The sequence below is a fragment of the Periplaneta americana genome, chromosome 15 (assembly GCF_040183065.1).
Source record: "Periplaneta americana isolate PAMFEO1 chromosome 15, P.americana_PAMFEO1_priV1, whole genome shotgun sequence".
In the NCBI taxonomy this organism is placed as follows: Eukaryota; Metazoa; Arthropoda; class Insecta; order Blattodea; family Blattidae; genus Periplaneta; species Periplaneta americana.
Window position 1 is genome coordinate 144,486,291 of NC_091131.1, and position 12,096 is coordinate 144,498,386.

At 35.7% G+C, this 12,096-nt stretch overlaps 1 long non-coding RNA gene across 1 annotated transcript; it reads right to left on the reverse strand.

The window, feature by feature from the left end:
* Positions 1 to 869: 869 nt before the first annotated feature.
* Positions 870 to 2,089, reverse strand: LOC138715677 (uncharacterized). The gene is made up of 3 exons (XR_011336540.1): positions 1,571 to 2,089; positions 1,219 to 1,470; positions 870 to 956 (listed from the first exon to the last, which is right to left on the reverse strand). It is a non-coding gene; the product is annotated as an uncharacterized lncRNA (long non-coding RNA).
* Between the last annotated feature and the right edge of the window lie 10,007 nt (positions 2,090 to 12,096).

Below are 12,096 nucleotides of genomic sequence, written 5' to 3' on the forward strand. Positions count from 1 at the left end.
CAACTTCATTACATTAAAGGGGAAAAAAAAACTGAAAGAATTAATTGTATATAGACACAACACATAAGACAAGGCCGCTTCAGAACAGTAATTGGCAAGGCTCTGTTGTCTTAGGATTCTTATGTAGGTTCAATTTCACCTGAAAGAAAAAAAGTAGCATGTATAAGTATGCCTAATTATGAGAAATAAGAGAAACGGTTGCAATAGTAGTAGTAGTAGTAGTAGTAATGATAATAATAATAATAATAATAATAATAATAATAATAATAATAATAATAATAATAATAATAATGACTGTAAAGTATGGAAATTAATATTGCAATGTAACATCAAAAGGTGATTTTACACCATCAACTCTTATCATTTAGTACAACAAATCTATTATATTCAGTTGCAATCACCAGTAGCTATTCTTTCCTCCATTTTGTTGTTGGCTGATTTTTCACAAGTCTGCTATGATATGCAGCGCTATCCATGACAATAACGCATTGCCCTAATGTTCTCAGGTCAACAACTGTGTTTGCACCCACTTCTCAACTACAGGGCTATTCATAGCACTATGTTAGTCCTGACTTTTCTTTCAATTGCATGAAAAAATTAAATCAGCACCTGCAATAAAAATTATACCTGGGCATATAATTACATCACATGAATTCACAGCATTTAAATAAAGAAAATAAAACATAACATAACATAACATGACATGAGATCCTCTTTGGTGAAAGGCTTTCCCTCGTTTTTATTTAATCACCAATTTTTATATTTTTGTACCCTGATTAAAAAAATTACTCTTGCCAAATTTATGTAAAATATAAATCAATATAATTTACCGAGTATAAATCCACCTTTTGTTCCGGCATCTACTCTTCCACCCTCATTTGTTGGTCTACGAATAACACCATTCATGTCACTGGAAACTTCATCGGGTTTATTTCATGAATAAGTGGGTGATCCTACTTAAAAAAACAGAGAGAGAAAAGCAATTCACATTGACACTCTAAGAGACACAAAAATTTTAAACACAGGAAAACCGTTCAAGAATTTTATAACTAACCTCTAGTTATAATATGAAACTATTAATTGCAAAACATGTTGTTCCCACCTGAATTCATGACTAGTAGCCTATATTAATTGCAATTTCATATTCCACATAAGTGTTAACCTATTTGTTAGTAAAAAATTCAATCACTCAATGTCTCACAATACATTGAAATTTACCATTCATAAAAATCCAAGTCTCATCCAAGAATACTACGGGTTTAGGGTTCTCACGCTCCACATTTCTTATATATTCTCTTAAAAACGAATAACATCACTTTCTCGTACATGTGTATAAGGATCCCCTTTGCTCCATAGAAATTTCATCTCTTTCAAAATTTTTTTTCACCAATGATAAGGATACTCTAAATAAATATGTTTCATAATCATCATTCATATGTTCCAGAACTTTTGCTGCTGTTAGTACTTCCCCTGTAAAAATAAATGAAAATTATGCCATATTTTTATGCATATGACTAATATCAGAATTACATTGCATAAATCAACACAATAATTCCTGTAACTTCCCTACCTTTATGTAACTTGTCATAAATAAATCTCGCAATTGCATCTTTCGTAAAATCATCAGCATCAGTCACTGGATGTTTACGTAGGCTATGTTTTCCTGGTGTCACAAGTGGGGTCTCCTTCTGTGAATTTGTTATCACTTTCGTGGCTGTAGTAAAGCCAAGCTGTAATAACAAACAATAACATAACACTTCTAAAAATTGTTATATCATAAAATTCATGCATGATACCAACATTTACAGCTATATGAATAGAAAATGATCAACATGTTAGGTTGGGTCTACCATAGGTTTAAGTAGGCTAATATTTAGGTAATTCTCCAGAGAAGCTGCATCAAAGAAGGCATAATTTTATTTTGCTTAATTGATTTCTGTGATATTTACATAGTGATGAACACGTGGTTTTAGTGCAGAGCCACAAATACTTTCAGCACAAAAATTCTTTGACACTTACCTGTATATTCTAATGCATTGTTGTAGTCCCTCCCTCAAACTTGTTACTAACTACCAATATAACATGCGAGAGGTCCAGGACGAAGAGAAATGGTTAGTTTCCCAGTAGTGCGTCCTCGTCCTCTCGAGTGTTATATCTTAACAAGTACTTTGGATGGGGTAGCTTTTCTGAAGAAACACCATATTTAATATTACTTAGACCAGTCATGAATAAATTATTCAGCCAGAGTCAATGTTCCTATGCTTTATAGAGTATGTTATATAGTTATTATATAAAACTGAATTATTTTTAAGCACCATAACAGGCCAACATTCATGTAATATTTGCTGCAATATCAAGTTAATAATTACAATATGACTTGTATTTTCTTCGGCCGATGTGGCATGTAAATTGTGATCTGAACGGTTAATTTAATACCAAAAGAGAAAACTGGAAATTTACTTTCGTGCTGCTTGATTATTTGTTCGTCTAATTTGTAAATGTATTTAAGCTATCACCTACTGCAGTATTACAGTATCTTAAATGTATTTAGTTTGGCAATATGAAAATCACTGACTTGATTAAACATCTAGGCCTAACCTAAAAATTTGTTTTGTTTGACCACAATCATGAAATTATTAGTGCAAACTCCTAAAACTGAATACCTCTTTGAAATGTATGCTTAAGAATACTTACTCCTAATAATTTTCCTATTCTGGTTGCAATTGCTGTCTCCGTTAGCATAATTCCTTCTTCATTATCTTCTTTCTTCAACTCATACATGTGAACTACAGATTTCTGAAGCGTACTCTGAATGCCACACATTTTCTTCCTTGGAGGAGTCACTGCCACACTATTTCATTTTTTTGACATTGTAATAAAAATCTAAACACGAAAGAAATTCATTAAAATTTGAAATAATACTTCTATCCATTACCCACGTGCATTATCACGCCCAAGTATATTATATTTATTCATACTTATCTGACTATTCTTGAATTATAACCACAACGCAACACACAAAATAACTATTATGTATTAATATTAATACTAATATTAATTAATTATTAATAAGTTCGAATTTCACTATCTTCCAGTAACCGGCTGAGAAATCTAGTACAATTTTAATTTCATGGAACACCAGTACCGGCAAATATTGTCGATATTTGCCTCAGCTGCCAACATACCAGTTACAAAATCACTACAATTTATAGTATTTGTCAGTATCGAAATTCGAAACGAAGTTGGCAAAGAAAATTCAACCTTCAAACTAGAAAATCACCATAATCCACTAGCATTTGTAGTAATGGGGGAAAAATGGTTAGGTTTCACCCTTAGGGTATCAAGTTACCTGGTCTTCCCTATACCACTTCCTAATGGTCTCGGCGTGTCTGAAAAAAGGTCGTATTCCTACAGAAGACAACCAAGACTGGACGACTGAAATCATCACCGGACTTCACTACAGAGGTAATTGTAGCCAATGTTTTCGAAGAATACAGATGGATGACATGTGCAGACATAGCCCGTAGGAAACTGTGGGCAAAAATTCGCCAGAACCGACTACAGCTACTTGAATCTAGTGTGCTGCTTCTCTAAGATAATGCAAGACCGCAAATCGCCGAGCCGGTGAATGCCGTACGACCGATTACAAGTGGGAAACACTCCCTCAGCCAGCCTACTGTCCGGACATGAATCCACCTGACTATGATCTTTTCCCGAAAATGAAAAATCTACTTCGGGTCAACTTTTTGCAACGTTAAATGGCCTGAACACAGCTGTGACCCAACGTATCCGAAACCTAAGCATCAAAGGAGAACTAAGCGGCATCCAAAAGCTACCACTTTGGAAAGCAGTCATAACACTTGAAAGAAACTGTTTTGATGTAAGTGGACTGAAAAAATAAAATACGTGCAATGAAGTAAGTTTGTGCATTAATTCTGAGTTCACCGTCGTATAGTAGAATTTATGAACTCTTCAAGTTGACAGAAATTATTAATCTTCAATCAAAACTGTACGAAAGTATTTTTAAATCCATCACTCTGAAATCCTGAGAATACAAGGTTTTGATGCGTTACACACTCTGAGGAAAATTGTAAGCCAGTTCTGGTAAGCACAAGAAAAGTAGCTATCAATGATAAGCTATTTCCAAATTACAAAATATATTGAATGAAATTCCTGATATTCAAGAATGTACAATATCAGATATTTTCTATGAAAAAGAAGCAGTATTGGTCGAAAATAAACTAGAACACTCCGGTAACGAACAGACTTTTTTCAATTGTTCTCCTATTACATCGTGTGATATAGAAGTTATTTTTTCAAGTACAATGTTCTACTTAGTGAAAACAGTGCAACTCTACTACAAAAATGAAGGTTATAAAGTTAACGTACTAAATTTCCTTGTGTATCTAATTTCGTTTATAAAAAATAAATTTATTCTTCCCTTTACTGCGCAAGTGCCAATGCAATTTTACACTTTTTCTCCTAAAAGTCAACAATATGCAATGATCGACACTTTACTGCACACAGATTATATTCACAATTAGTGAAATATAATGAAATGCACAATTTTTAATTTTAGTAATGTTTATTTTCTAGAACAAATTTTTACATTTCAGTTATGGGCTATTTTAGTACCTTTAGTGAATATTTATAGAGATGTCAGGCCAAATAAACCAGAGTCAAAAAAAGGAGGAGAATATTACCTACTAAAATATTTGCTGTTCATTATGCCTTCCAGTGCATTTTTCATTAGGCAGTTCCTTCTTAGCCAGTGATCAGTCAATTTATTTCCCTTTTCCTGTTCAGTTTCAGCATTATTTTTTCTTCACCCATTGTCTGTAGCACAGCTTCATTTCTTATTATGTCTGTCCAGTTCACCAGCTTCACTCATTTCCATATTCATATTTCAAATGCTTCCATTCGTTTCCCTCAAGTTCGTCGTAATGTAAATGTTTCTGCTCCATATAATGCCACACTCGACAAAAAGCACTTCAATAGTCTCTTCCGTAGGTCTTTTCCTAGAAGACAGCAGAAGATGCTCCTTTTTCTATTAAAAGCTTTCTTTGCCATTGTTATAGTCCTTTTGACTTCATGGCAGTAGCTCATGTTATTACTTGTTGTACATCCCATGTATTTGAAGCTCCATTCCCTCATTCAGAATTCGCACGTTTACCTTCTTTATTTTCTTCCGATAATCATGGTCTTTCCGTTGATTGCATATATCTTCATCCCATACTGCTCACAGCTGTCATTGAGCTACAATAGCAAATCCCTTAGTATCATCTCCTCTTATACTAACAGCGCCATATCATCAGAAAATTTTATTCTTCTTTCTCCTATTATCACCCTTCTATATTTTGAAAATAATTCTTCAATAATTCATGCAAGTAGAATTTGAACAGTCTTTGGTGGTAACGATATCTTTGTCGTACCCACCTCTTTATTCCACTTTACACTGACATTTCTTGTCCTATTCTGACTTAAACTCGTTCCATACAAACATTACTTATTAGCTTCCTCACTTTTGAGATCAAGTTTCTTCAGTACCACAAGTATATTTCAGTCTACACTGTCAGAACCTTTTCTAGGTAATATGTTTTTTTATTACTATTATTATTTTATGTAAGACAAGTTTAGTATTCGATGGCGAAAAATGTACATAGAACGAGGAACTGTACTTTATATGTTTGTGTCTTCCTTCTGTCTGTTATCTTTTGAATATTTTCTTGTCTGTTTGTCCAATCCGCATGAATCTCTCCTTCTGCTCAGGAGAAATGATATACATTGTATGTGAAGATAATATTAATGTTACCAAAATTTGACAGACTGAAATATGCTAGAAGCACATTGACTCTTCCAAACCTGACTTTGCATATTTCTGATATGTGCATAGACACATATCTGTTGGAGTTGTACACGATTAAAATCGATTATTTTTTTTTTTTTTTTGAGATTCTATGAGAAATGTGAGAAAAAAGTTCCGACCTGTTGTTAATATTGTTTTCAGCTTATGTTCATGTCATAATCAGGAGACTTACTGTATTAAGTAAAATAATAATTATACCGAATAATGGATAAATCTCATGAAAATACCATAATTATACAAAATTTCATAATAAACTTTCGTTAGAAGCTTCCTAATGAAATCCAACACTAGCTCGAGCACTTGACAATTAAGTCATTGGTTGCTTTCAACTACCCTTTATAGATCTACTCATTTCTCACCTGCTGCGAGTGCCTTAAGACAGGCAGCGATATTGTACTTATCCCCTATCTGAGAACAAATAATTGCTACAATGCAACGTGTCCGATATTTTATTTTCGAATGAGTGCTGAAGATGATGATAATAACAAAGAAGTGGATATTTATTCTTATTATGTTGTCTGAATATGTAAATGAATGGAATATCTCTCTAGAATAATAGGGTTGCTGTTCAAATATTACTTACAATGACGAAAAAAGACTTCAATATCTACCTTCAATATACTGTATGTGCAGGATTGAGATGTACTCAATACTCCTGGGACCGCGAGAGACAAAATATCGTATTGGAAATACTGCCTGAACGAAAAATCAAATTGAAAAGTAAACAAACCTGAAAGCTTTTACATCGGATTGTTATTGGTATAAGAACAGCGACAAAAATACCACTTTTTAAATCATAGATATTGTATTTAATCTTTTTAAATTATCTTCATTTCCTTCTCCTGCAGTTCCACTTACAAAGAACTTAGTGATTGCGAACAAGGAGCTGCGGCGCTCATCCATATACCCCACTTTAAGAGACAAGTTAGGGGTCTTTAAAGCGTTGAGATAGGAGATGACATATCTTCTTCCAATAAAAAGGATTCTATTTTCGAACACAAGTTGGAAAATCTTTCGAGGGCCTGTGTATCTGGCAATGATAAATTAAATCTCCATATTCACTATCTAGTTCTGCCAAAACTCTTGTATGTAATTGCCGATGATAAAGTAATAACTTCTTATAAAGTTCACAGATTTCACAACCAAACTCATCACATCAACAAACACATCAAAATTTTACTGCAAAGCGATTGTTGGTGGATAATACATTGAATGGACAGTGGAGGAGCAGAATGACATTTCAAAACCTCTTGCTTCATCTTAGCAACGAGGCCATCTTTGCTTCCTACCATATTTCGAGCTCCATCACAGGTCACACTTTTTAATCTAGCCCAGCCCAGTTTCATTTTTCTGAGAGTGTGGCACATTTTTTCAAACAAATCTTCTAATTTAGTTGTATATTTCAAACTCTGAAGAGCTACCAACTCGTTAGTTATTACAAAGTTACATGTCCACCGCTGTGGAGTAACGGTTAGCATGTCTGACCGTGAAACTAGCGGCCATGATTCAAATCCTGATTGGGACAAGCTACCTGGTTACGGTATTTTCCCAGGGTTTCCCTCAATCCATTAAGAGCAAATGGTGGGTAACTTTCGGCCCAGGGCCCCGGACTAATTTTCCTGGCATTATCATCTTCATCTCATTCAGGCGTTACAATATAACCATAACAGTTGGAAAATTGTCGTAAAATAACCAATTAAAAATTACGAAGTTATGATAAATACCTCTTATAAAGGTGACAAAGTGTGCATTATCGCAAAAATCATTACTTTCATCCCTTAGTAGAGAAAAAAAGGCAAACTTATTAGCATTTTCCGTTAGCATAGATTTCAATTCTTCACCTATTCCTGCATAAAGTACTTCGCGTCACTTTTCTGTTAGACAAACTAACAGTTTCGGTTGTTGCTAACTTTTCTGGATACGTTTCTTCAACAATGGCCTTTACACATGAATGTTTTCACAAACACCGCATCAGTGTACGATCTACCACTCTTAGCCATTATGTAGCCATCACGGTAACAGGCTCGCACAGCAGCAATGTTTTGATTTCTTTTCATTTTAAAAATATTTTGTTGACGTCAGATTCGTTTTTAATGATAAAATTTAGGTCTGACGAGCTTCGTATATAAAAGACAAATACTTCTTCCTATGCAGGTTTTCGTAATGTCTCCTCAAATTATATTCATTAAGAACAGATAAATTTTCTCCACAAATTAAATAAATCAGCTTATCCCTATTTTGTATAAAAATTATTTTGATGCCCATTATTCATTAGAGAACCTGCACTCGTTCTCTATTTTTCTCTTAAAACTAGCTCTGAAAAAGTACCACTTTTCACGATCAGAAAGGAATAATTAACTTTGAAATGCAACAATCTGCACTGTTACAGTCATTGCGCGTACAACGTGAATTAACTTAATGATAAAGACTATGCTTATGTTCTCAATGCATTGTGCTTTAGATTTAATCCATTTAAAGGCCTTCCTTACTTCATAATTAGTAATGTGAGAATTTTTTTTCACGAGAAGGATGATTAGCTAAGAGAGTATTAATTGTATTGAGTTTTGACTGTTTTTCATGTCGTATGGTGGGAGGTGAGGTGTAGTACTGGTTGACTTTATCCAATGGTATAGGCCAATTTATAACTTCAGCTTGTGATGCTTTCTTCCATACTCCCATATCACGTAAGTTATTAAAAAAAAACGCGGAGAAATGAACGAGTCGACGAGACTCAGGGCATAACGGCGTTTAGTATTGATAATGTTTTCTGTTGTTCTACTTCGAAGTCTTTTCATAGTTGTTAAAGTTTTCGGCAGATTTGCTCTGACTGTACATCCTGACTGCAAAGTGACGTGACGTCAAAAGGTTACGAATACTGTCATTCAGCTATGGGGCGGATCAGCGAGGAGCACGTCTATTCTTTAAAAATGCATATTTGTCGGTCATATTTTTCAAAATGATAACTTTTTCAACTGTGATTAAATTAAACATAGTATGCCATGGCATTTGCATGAAGTCAAAAATTAATAGTAGGTCGTTGTCAATAAATTTTAGATTTTACCTTACGTGCAGCACGGCCAACTTAATGCTCGCTTCGCTTCTCCTTTACCGGCATAGACAATTCATTTTGATCCCTGTGTTAAAGCTGTAATCAAGAAAATATGAAATTCCCGCCAGATGGCACTGACTGCCAAGGTTCACTGAGGAATGTGTGTATAGTTTCATGTATGATTATACATAGTAATATTACGCTTCTTTCTACTGGAATGAGTTTATTGTGATGTGATTCAAAATGATGCACTGTTGTGTACCATTTTGTACTTGGAATAGAAAAAAGAGTGGAGGAACAACATCATTCCATGAATTTCCTAGTGACAGGGAAGGATGATTATGTCTCGTGATAAGAATATTGTACGAAATGGAAATATAAAAATTGGAGATTTATCCTTCGAAGAGGTGGAAAAATTCAAATATCTTGGAGCAACAGTAACAAATATAAATGACACTCGAGAGGAAATTAAACACAGACTAAATATGGGAAATGCCTCTTATTATTCGGTTGAGAAGCTTTTGTCATCTAGTTTGCTGTCAAAAAACCTGAAAGTTAGAATCTATAAAACAGTTATATTAACGGTTGTTCTGTATGGTTGTGAAACTTGGACTGTCACTTTGAGGGAGGAACAGAGATTAAGGGTCCTTGAGAATAAGGTTCTTAGGAAAATGTTTAGAGCTAAGAGGGATGAAGTCACAGAAGAATGGAGAAAGTTACACAACGCAGAACTGCACGCATTGTATTCTTCACCTGACATAATTAGGAATATTAAATCCAGACGTTTGAGATGGGCAAGGCATGTAGCACGTATGGGCGAATCCAGAAATGCATATAGAGTGTTAGTTGGGAGGTCGGCAGGAATAAGACCTTTGGGGAGGCCAAGACGTAGATGAAAGGATAATATCAAAATGGGTTTGAGGGGGATGGGATATGATGGTAGGGACTGGGTTAATATTGCTCAGGATAGGGACTGATGGCGGGCTTCTGTGAGGGCGGCAATGAACCTCCGGGTTCCTTAAAATCCATAAGTAAGTAAGGGACAGATGCGAAAATGGCTTAAAGTGATTTCACTCCAAGACTTTGTTCCAAAAGCAACTCCCTGTCTTCAGTCGTTTGTAGTTTACATTTAAGGGAAGGAGATTATTCAATAATGGAAAATTTGTATCAAATAACGTTCCGTTTATTAACATTCTCCTTGTTAGAATGACCCACTATATACATTTTTGAACAGGTCTTGATGAGCTTAATTTAAATATTGGGTAATAAATAAATAAATAGTGTCATTTAAAAAATGAAAATTAGTACTCGCATCTTATTAATAAATAACGCTACATGGTTACCTCCACATCAGTAATATTTCCCCCTTTCAATTGTACACCTTTTGTATCACACAATTTTTCATTTCTTTCTTGCGTACAAAGTTATTTTGGATGGTCAAGATAAATAGGATACTTGTATATACACTACTGTTTGTAGAAAGTACAACAACTAGAAAGAATGACCCGAACGACTCCAAACTCGTGAGATGTATAGAACAGTGTGCCACCAATAATTGATTACGTTACCAGAGAGATGGCGTACACATAGGCCCAACAGTGACGTCTCTTGTGTCACCAACAAGGTCAGTGTTACGCCTTGCTCAGTCAGTGCAGAGCTTCCAAAGGAATTGGAAACGTCAAAAGATAGTGCAGGTATGCCTCGTCGAAGTGGAAGGGCGTAATATCAGCACGTGACTTCGAACGGGGTAGAATGGCTGGTCTCCAGGAAGCAGGTTTGTCATACCATGACATTTCGGCTCGTACAGGGCATACTGCTATGACAGTGATGCGTGTGTGGAACCAGTGGATAGAAGAGGGTCGTACGCAGAGACGAGCGGGAACTGGACCAAGAAATGTGACCACAGCGTGGGATAACCGCCATATTGTCCGCATGGCCGTGACGGACACATTGTTGAGTTGACGTTGGTACACTGCAACGGGTCCACCTATCTGCGTCAACGGTTCGTCGCCGTCTTTTCAGGGCTGGACTAGTGGCTCGCATGCCGTTGCGTTGGCTACCATTGTCCAGAAACCACCAACGCTTCAGACTGCAATGGGCACGTGAACGCCGTCACTGGCGTGCTGAGTGGCAAAATGTACTGTTATCGGACGAGCCCCGCTTCAATTTTTCCTACAATGATGGCCGCATACATGTTAGATGCTACATTGGTGAACGCAATCTGAGAGCCTGCATTGTTGAGCGGCATAGCGGACAAACGCCTAGTGTGATGGTTTGGGGCGCCATTGGATACAATATGCGATCTCGCTTTGAGGACTCGCATACAAACTGCGTGGAGGGAGATTCCCCAGGAACATATCCAAGGCCCTCTTTGATTCCATGCCACGACGTTTAGAGGCTCTGATTGCAGCGCATGGAGGCTTCACACCATTCTGAACTCTCACGGTCACAGATCAGGTACAGTTCTGTATTTCTAATCATTTCTGTATTGCCAAGTACCTAATCTGTGGTATAAATTTCATTTCAGTCACATGTATCCTTCTTGGTGTTGCTATTTTCACAAACATTAAAGTGGTAAAATCGACTGAGGGTGTTTCGGGACCACACTCTTCAAATTTAGGCCTATATACATTCTCAAAATCTGCGTTCCTTTCTCTCCAATAATAATTTAAAATCCAGACACGATAATTCATGCACAACATAAGGAACCTCGTTTTTGCGGAATTCGGGATGAGGAATTCTACCATGTTAATTCATTCCAATTGTTTTTTTTTTTTTCTGAACGTTAATTTCTTGACAAGTTTCACGCATTGGTGTTGGTTAGTTATAGCTGACGAGAGGATTGGGATTCTCTTAATGGCAGATTTTGTGAGATTTCAGATGGAAATATTAATGTTATTGTCAAACAAATTTTTTTCTCGGAATACTTTTGTTATTTTTTCTGCCCTCCCTCCATCAATGTCAACATATTACTTTCTCATCGACGCCTCATCAAAGTTAAAATAGTCATTAAACAAAGAATTGCATTACATAGCATTTATAGGTGAAAGAAAACTCAACTTTTATCATGATGCAACTGATACTATGAAATAAAATTATGAATCAGTAACAGAACGACGAGAACACGGTCTGTGCAGCAATCTAAGAGGCTTTTCCCTTGTGTCGAAAACAATATCTCGGG